This window comes from Cricetulus griseus, chromosome 8 (genome assembly GCF_003668045.3).
Source record: "Cricetulus griseus strain 17A/GY chromosome 8, alternate assembly CriGri-PICRH-1.0, whole genome shotgun sequence".
NCBI classification, from domain to species: Eukaryota; Metazoa; Chordata; class Mammalia; order Rodentia; family Cricetidae; genus Cricetulus; species Cricetulus griseus.
The window spans coordinates 58,249,333-58,257,986 of NC_048601.1; positions in this window are offsets into that span (position 1 = coordinate 58,249,333).

Here is an 8,654-nt window from a genome sequence, read left to right on the forward strand (position 1 = left end):
CCTCTGCCTCTGCCTCCTGAGTGCTGGCATTAAAAGCACCACCACCTGTCTTCTTTCTCTCTTAAGATTCAAGATGTTTCCCTAGTGCCAGGTTTCTCATTAAGTCCATAATGGCCCCCTCTATTAAGGTGTCTCCTTCCTTGCTCTCCTTCTCTGTTCTTCCCCCAACTCGACCTTCCTGATCCCTCATGTTCTCCTTCTCCTTCCCCTTCTCCCCTCCTTTTTCTCCTACCTACCTCCCCCCTTCTCCCATGCTCCCAATTTACTCAGGAGATCTTGTCCCTTTCCCCTTAGTCGGGGTCCTAGGATGAATCTAAGCAATAGTGGAGAGGCTGCCTTAAATACCCTTTCACTATAATGAGATTGATGACTACCTTAAATGCCATCCTAGAGCCTTCACCCAGTAGCTGATGGAAGCAGAGATTCACAGCTAAGCACTGAGCCAAACTCCTGGACTCCAGCTGTAGAGAGGGAGGAGTGATGAGCAAAGGGGTCATGACCATGCTGGGGAAACCCACAGAAGCAGCTGACCTGAGCAAGTGGGAGCTCATTGACCCCAGTCTGACAGCTGGGGAACCTGCAAAAGACCGAACCAGGCCCCCTGAACATGGGTGTCAGTTGGGGGGCTTGGGCAGTCTGTTGGGCCCTCTGGCAGTGGAACCAGTATTTATCCCTAGTGCATGATCCAGCTTTTGGAGCCCATTCTCTATGGAGGGACACTCTCTCAGCCTAGATACAGGGGGGAGGGCCTCAGTCCTGCTCCAGATGTTGTGACAGACTTTGATGATTCCCCATGGGAGGCCTCACCCTCTGGGTGGAGTGGATGAGGGGTGGGTTGGGGAGATGGTGTGGGCGAATGGAAGGCTGGGAGGGAGAGGGAACTGGGATTGGTATGTAAAATAAGATTGGTTTTTAATTTAAATAAAAAATTAATTTAGCGTTGGTGGCACACGCCTTTAATCCCAGCACTCAGGAGGCAGAGGCAGGTGGATCTCTGTGAGTCGAGGACAGCCTGGTCTCCAGAGCAAGTGCCAGGATAGGCTCCAAAGCTACACAGAGGAAACCTTGACTTAAAAAAAAATATTCAAGACTTTTTTAAAAAAAAAGTCTTGAATATTTGGCTTGGCTATGGTGGCTCACACTTCTAATCCCAGCACTTGGATCTCTATGAGTTCGAGACCAGCCTAGTTTACAGAGTGAGTTCCAGGACAGCCAAGGTTACACAGAGAAACCCTTTAGCAAAAACCAAAATAGAAAATAGCTACATCTGTGTATGAGCACCACCTGAATGCCTTGTTCCTACGACTCTCTGTGTCTTACTGTTCTATTGCTGTGAAGAGACATCATGATCAATGAAAGTCTTATACAAGAAAGCATTAAATTGTGGCCTTGTTTATAGTTTCAAAGGGGAGTCCATGACTATTATGTGGGGATCATGGCAGCAGACAGGCAGGCATGGCTTTGGAGCAGTGTAGCTGAGAGCTTACATGTTATCTGCAAGTTGGAGGCAGAAGAAGAAAGAATGACTAGACCTGGCTTGGGCTTTTGAAATCTTTTTTTTTTAAAGATTTTATTTATTTATTATGTATACAACATTTTGCTTCCATGTATATCTGCACACCAGAAGAGGGTACCAGATCTCATAACGGATGGTTGTGAGCCACCATGTGGTTGCTGGGAATTGAACTCAGGACCTCTGGAAGAGCAGTCAGTGCTCTTAATCTCTGAGCCATCTCTCCAGCCCCCCGGACTTTTGAAATCTTAAAGTCCATCCCCAGTAACACCTTTAGTCCAGGGCTACATAGTGATACCTCATAAAAGCAAAATAGCAAACAAAATATACTACTTGGGACTGGAGAGATAACTCAGCAGTGACAGAGCAATGGCCATTCTTGCAGAGGTCCTGGGTTTGATTCCTAGCACCCACGTGGTAGCTTATAACCATCTGTAACTCTAGTTCTGGGGTTATCCAATGATCTCTTCTGGCCTCATTGAATGCCAGGCATGCACAGATATACATGTAGGCAACATACTCATATACATAAAATAAATAAATAATTAAAAAAAAAAACTAGCTATGCAGTTCATGCTGGCCTCTGCCTCCTGAGTGCTGGAACTAAATTGTGGGAAAACATCCTGCTCTTTAGACAGATTTTGTTGTTATTTAAGTTGGGGGAAAGGTGAAAAGCAAGACAGACTTTCCTGGTTTTCTCCACAATACCAAGTATTGAACTCAGGGCCTCACACAGTCTACTACTAAACTACAGTCCAAGTCCTACTGCTTATGGGGAGGCAAGGTCTCACTGTGTGGTCCTGCTGGCCTGGAGCTCAGCTGGGATCCATCCACCTGCCTCTGTCCTAAGAGCTGGGGACTAAAGATGCATGTCTGGCCTTTTCTTTCTTTCTCAACTTTATTTTGACAGGATCTTGTTTGATCCAGGCTGGTTCCAATCGTTAAGTCACTAAGAGTGACTCTGATCTTCCAGTTTCCAGCTCCTGAGTGCTGGGATTTAAGTCACAGGCCACCACATCCAGTTTATACAGGGCTTCAGACACCCTAGGTCAGGGTTTTCCCCAGAAAGCTGCGTCTGCAGCCCTGCCTTTCCTTGCAATTTCTTTTAAAGTCAAGCTTACTATTTTTATTTTAATTTTTTTGTTTGTTTTGCTTATTTGTTTCTTGAGACAAGGTTTCTCTGTAGCTTTGGAGCCTATCCTGGAACTTGCTCTGTAGACCAGGCTGGCCTGGAACTCACAGAGATCTGCCTGCCTCTGCCTCCCAAGCGCTGGGATTAAACGTCTACTCCACCACTGCCCCGCTTTATTTTAATTTTTATTATTTTTAGCTATGTGGATGTGTGGGTATGTGTGCATGAGTTCAGTGTCCAGAGAGGCCACAGGCATTGGATTCTCTGGAGCAGGAGCCTAGGCAGTCAGGGTTGTTTGGCCTGGGTGCTGGCAACTGAATTTGGATCCTCTGTACTCTTAACCTGTGAGGCAGCTCTGCTTCCTCTGCGTTCCCTTATTAAAACTTCTACTCAGGGCTAGGCACAGCGTGTAGTCCAGTGACAAAGTAGCCCTGATTTTGATCACCAGCACTGAGGCAAAACAAAACCCCTCCTGGATGGAGTGTGAAAAAGAAAACCGAGGAGTTGGTTGTGGTGGTCCATACCTTCAATTCTAGCATTCCAGGGCTGACACTGGAGTTCAGAGAAAAAGCCTTTCCAGAAATCCCAGAATGCTCCATTCAGCAGCTCTACCCAGAGGAAAACCGGGCAGAGGAGGTGGTGAGAAACAGGAAAGGAAATCAACTTTTGGTAAGAAGAGGCTTTGGAGTCAGGCGGTGACAGACGCCTTTAATCCCAGCACTCGGGCGGCAGAGGCAGGAAGATCTCTGTGAGTTCAAGGCCAGCCTGCAGAGTGAGTTCTGGAAGAGAACATACAGAAACCCTGTCTCAAAACAAAGCAAAAGATCAACAGGATGAGGGTGTCCTTTGGCCTCCCCATCTGCAGCCTGGCTACACATCAGGATATCCTGTGGAAACTCCAAGAAAGGTGGTGAATGGGGACTGGGGCTGGAACTCAGTGGGTACAGAGAGAGCAAGAAACCCTGGAGTCACCCTCAGCCTAGCATACACCAGGAATGATGGCAAATCTGTACCTCAGCACTGGAGAGCTGGGTTCGCCAATGCATGTCACTGCTTCAGGACCTTTGCATCTGCTGGTCCTTCATCCTCGATTCCCTCCCCACTCTGTGACTCTTCGGCCCGTCCCACCCCTTCCTTTTTCCTTCTTCCTCCCTGCTCCTTCTCTTTTCTCCTTCCCCTTCCCTTCTAGTTCTCTTCCTGTTCCCTCCCCCACCCCTTGGTTTTCTGAGATAGGGTCTCATTCTGATGTCTCAGATGATTTGGAACACACTATATAGCCCAAGCTGTCCTCCAACTTGGAGCAATCCTCCTGCCAGAGTGCAGGGACTACAGGCATGAGCAGTAATCTTGCCCCTTGCCAGATTTTAGATTTCTTCTCTTCTTTCCTTCAGGTCTCTGTATAATTTGGATTGCATAGAGGGGCCTTCCTCAGCAACCCTCAGTAACCCTGCAGACTTCTCCTAGGCTCATTCCCATATTCTGTGTCCTGTGATGCTTTTCTTACAGGTATGTCTCTTTATCTATCTATCATCTATCTATCCATCTATCTACTATCATCTATCTCTCATCTATCTATCTATCTATCTATCTATCTATCTATCTATTTTGGTTTTTCAAGACAGTTTCTCTGTACCTTTGGCTATCCTGGAATTTGCTCTGTAGACCAGGCTGGCCTCCAACTCACAAAGATTTGCCCGCCCCTGTCTCCCGAGTGCTGGGATTAAAGGTATGTGCCACCATGGCCCAGATCTTCTATTATTTATTTATTTAAATAAAAAATTCTGAGCCTGGCATTGGTGGCACATACCTTTAGTCCTAGCACTTGGGAGGTAGAGGCAGGTGGATCTCTGTGAGCCTGAGACAAGCCTGGTCTACAAGAGCTAGTTCTAGGACAGCCTCCAAAGCCAGAGAAACCTGTCTCGAAAACAAACAAACAAACAAACAAAAAAACAAATTTACAACTGATGGGGAATGTACTTCTGTGTATGTTCATTTTATTGATCGTTGAATAAAGTACTGTTTGGCCAATGAGGAAACAAGTTAGATGGGAGTAGGAGTCAAGGAGGATTCTAGGAAATGTAATAAAGAAGTGGTGATCCAGGCAGGAAGTGTCATAGCAGGGAGAGACACATTTAAGCAAGGACAAGCAGGAAGTGGTTCCTTTCCCCTTCACTCTTCTTCCTGCTCTCTGCTCTGAGCCATCATGTGGTCCCGGGGATGAGGACGCCATCGGAAGGCGTCCGATAAGATAAGTCTTATAAAATATATAGATGATATTTAATGATAATTAAGACTGAGCTAGCAGATGAGAAATCCTAGTTATTGGCCAAGCAGCATTTGTACCTAATAGAAGTCTTTGTCTATTATTCAGGGCCCTAACACATCAAATAGAACTCAAGCGGGTGGCAGAAAGATTTATCGTAACAAACAACAACAAAAATTCTGTCAGGTAGTAATGTCACATGATTTTAATCTCAGCACTTGGGAGGAAGAGGTAGACAGATCTCAGAATCTGAGGCCAGCTTGGTTCACAGAATTTCAGGACAGTTAGACTACACAGTGAGACCCTGTCTCAAAAATCAAAACCATATATATAATGTGTGTGGGTGTTTTGCTTGTATGTCTGTGTATCATGTGTATGCAGTGCCCACAGAAGCCAGAAGGGGGCATCAGATTCTTTGGAACTGGAGTTACAGACAGTTGTGAGCCACCACATGGGTTCTGGGAATCAAACCAGGGTCCTCTGAAAGAACAGGTGGTGAGTGAGCTTTCCTTGGTCATGGTGGTTATCGCAACAGCAGAAACCAAACTAAGATACAAAACATACAAGCAAAACCCAAACCAAGTGTGGGTCTTGACCCAGTCAACAACAGATTTAACAATCCATATAAAAAAACTTTGGCTTAGAGCCAGAGTCTGCACACACATACACACACTACACAAGGGCACACATACACCAGCTCTGTAAAGAGGCAGATTCCGCTGAATCCTTTAATCCCAGCACTTAAAGGATTGTGGGAGGCAGAGGCAGGGAGATCTCTGTGAGTTCGAGGCCAGCCTGGTCAGACTACAGAGAGAGTTCCAGGACAGGCTCCAAAGCTATAGAGAAACCCTACCTCAGAGGGAAAAAAAAAAAAAAAAAAAAAAAAGAAAGAAAAAAAGAGTGGATTCTTCTCTTGAAATCTTCCTGCTTCCTATATTCTTTTTTTTTCCAGGACTTTCCCAAGGTAAAAAGATAATGGAGAGGTTGGAAGAGCTCAGATTTGTAGAGGAACACGGACACTCTGGCTGAACTAAACTTTGACTGACAGCTAGCAGACCAGAGCCCAAACTATGGTTTCAATCCTGAGATTCCATGCAAGGAGCAGGGACAGAGGTAGGGGGTCCTTGCTCCCAGACCTAGGTTAGCTGGGACTTGACCACAGACCTTTACCAGAAATGATTCCAGCCAGCTTGGCTATTCTTTTTTTTTTTTTTTTTTCTTTTTGGCTTCAAACTCACAGAGATCTGCCTGCTTCTGCTTCCTGAGTGTTGAGATTAAAGAAGTGCACTACTGAAAGCCTTACTAGTTGATGGCTCTTCTGACTTTATTTATGAACTAAATAAATGAATGGGAAAAAAAACAAATAGAATGCTGAACAATTAAATGACAAAAAAAAAAAAAAAGTGCACTACTCCTTATGGGCCAGCTTGGCTATTCTTGCAATCTGAGCTCAATCAAAGGGGACATTATTTCCCTGACCAGAGAAACTAATCTGATACATTCCTTGGAGCTACATTCAGGCTGGGTGGAGGTGGCTGCAGCCTGAGACTGGAGTCTCCTCAGGTGACTTTCTTCCCTAACTGAACATAATGACAAAGGAAGTCAAGAAATGATGACTGGGGCTGGAGAGAGCACTGAGGGGTTAGGAATGTTTGTTTATTGCTCTACCAGAGAACCCGAATTCAGCACCCCTGTCAGGTAGCTCACAACCCTCTGTAACTCCAGCTCCAGAAGAAACACTCCACTCCTCTGGCATCTGAGGGCAACTTGACTCATGTTCATATACATACATACATACATACATACATACATACATACATACATACATGCAAATAATTTAAAATAAAATAAAAAGAGATGAGGAATAAAACAGGTGTGGAGGCAAACACTTGTAGTCCCAGAACTCACAAGCAGGAGTCACCTTGGCTACCTACCTGGTCTGTCTGTCAAGCCCAAGGTCAGACTGGGTTATATAAAACCTGGTGTCAAGAATAAAAACAACAGCAAACTCTCCCAACAAACAAGCACATTACACAGAGCTTATAAGACCCATGAGGCTAGGATTGGGGTCTATCTGAATTGGGTGGGGGGACTGTCACTCAGTTGGCAGAGTGCTTACATCCTCAGCACCACATAAACCTGTCATCTTCTGCTACATAGCAAGTTCAAGGCCACCTTGGGATACATGAGACCCTGCTTCAAGACAAAACAAAACAAAAATCCCCTTATCCTCCTCACCACCCCCCAAAAAATCTAAGAGTCTTAAAGGAGCTTCCAAAAAAAAAAAAAAGGCCAGGCAGTGGTGGTGCATGACTTTAGCCTTAGCTTTTGGAAGGCAGAGGCAGGCGAAGCCAGCCTGGGCTACAAAGTGAGTTCCAGGACAGGCTCCAGAGAAACCCCGTCTTGAAAAAACCAAAACCAAAAGTAAAATAAAACAGAATAAAAATAGGTTTCTGAGCATCTGCCAGCACCTCTGCTTTTCGCTCATTAGGACTGTCCCCATACATTACAATGCGATGGTTTTTGCTGTTTTGACAAATGGTTTTTTTGTTTTGAATTGCATTCATTAATTTGTGTGTATGGGAAATGGAGGGTAGAGCAGAGGACTAAATTACAAGAGTTGGTTCTAGTCCACGCCTGAGTCCCAGGGATGCCTCTGAGGCCCCTCAGGTTTTTGGCAAGCACCTTTACTCCCTAAGCTATCTCATTGATTCCCTGGGCGTTCCGAGCACACAAGTGGTGCAGCGCAACCCTGAAGCTAGCCTTGCCACTGGACCAGTAGGGACACTCTGTGATAGGCACTGCAGATTGGCCTGCGGTTTGTAACTGCTGACTGTGATGGAACATCCTGAATGCCAGGCTGAATTTATAGCTATGGCACTTCCATGCTCCTGAGTGACAGGGCACTCCTGATGACTTTTCCTTCCTTCCTTCCGCCGGAAAATATCTATCGTACTGGGGGACTGTCTTGCCCACAAAGGACTTCCCTTCAAAGTCTCAGGGGAACAGAGATCTGGGCTGGGGGTGCAGCTCAGTGGTACAGTGCTTGCCCGGCCGGCCTGGCTTGCTTAGTTACACAGAAACTGTGCTTAGTGGGGCATGTCTGCCACCTCAGCTCCAGGCAGGTAGCCGTAGGAGGATCGCAAGTTCGTAAGTTAGAATGGCAAGAGGGAGGGAGGGAGGAAGAGAGAGAGAAAGGGAGAGGGGAGAGGGAAGGAGAGAGAGAGAGAGAGAGAGAGAGAGAGAGAGAGAGAGAGAGAGAGAGAGAGAGAGAGAGAGAGAGAGAGGAGAGGAGGGAGGGGGAGGGAGGGAGGGAGGGAGGGGGGAGGGGGAACTGGAGAGACAGGGTTGCAGACACTTGATCCAGGCGGACAACTCAGATTCTCTTGGGACTTTGAAACCTGACTGGGCCTGGCGGCCAGCGCAGCAGCAGCGTCGGAGCCATGGTGTTTTGTAAAGGTCTGGGCTGCCCTGGATCCTGCCTGTCTGCCGCACTAGCTCTTCCTTCCGTCCTCTGTGCCACCCCAATGTCCTTCCAATACGTTGCACTTGCTCTTGGTGGGCAGAATCGCTCCCCAACCCTGAAAATTAAACAAAACACCAAGCCCCAAACAAAGCTAACCAGGTGAAACCACTCCGAATGCGCCTGGGAGGCGTGGCGTGGAGGAAGAAGGAACTTCGGGCTTCTGGTTTTGTTTTAACTCTTCTCATACCCAAAGCAGTGCTTTCCATGGCTTGATTTTAGT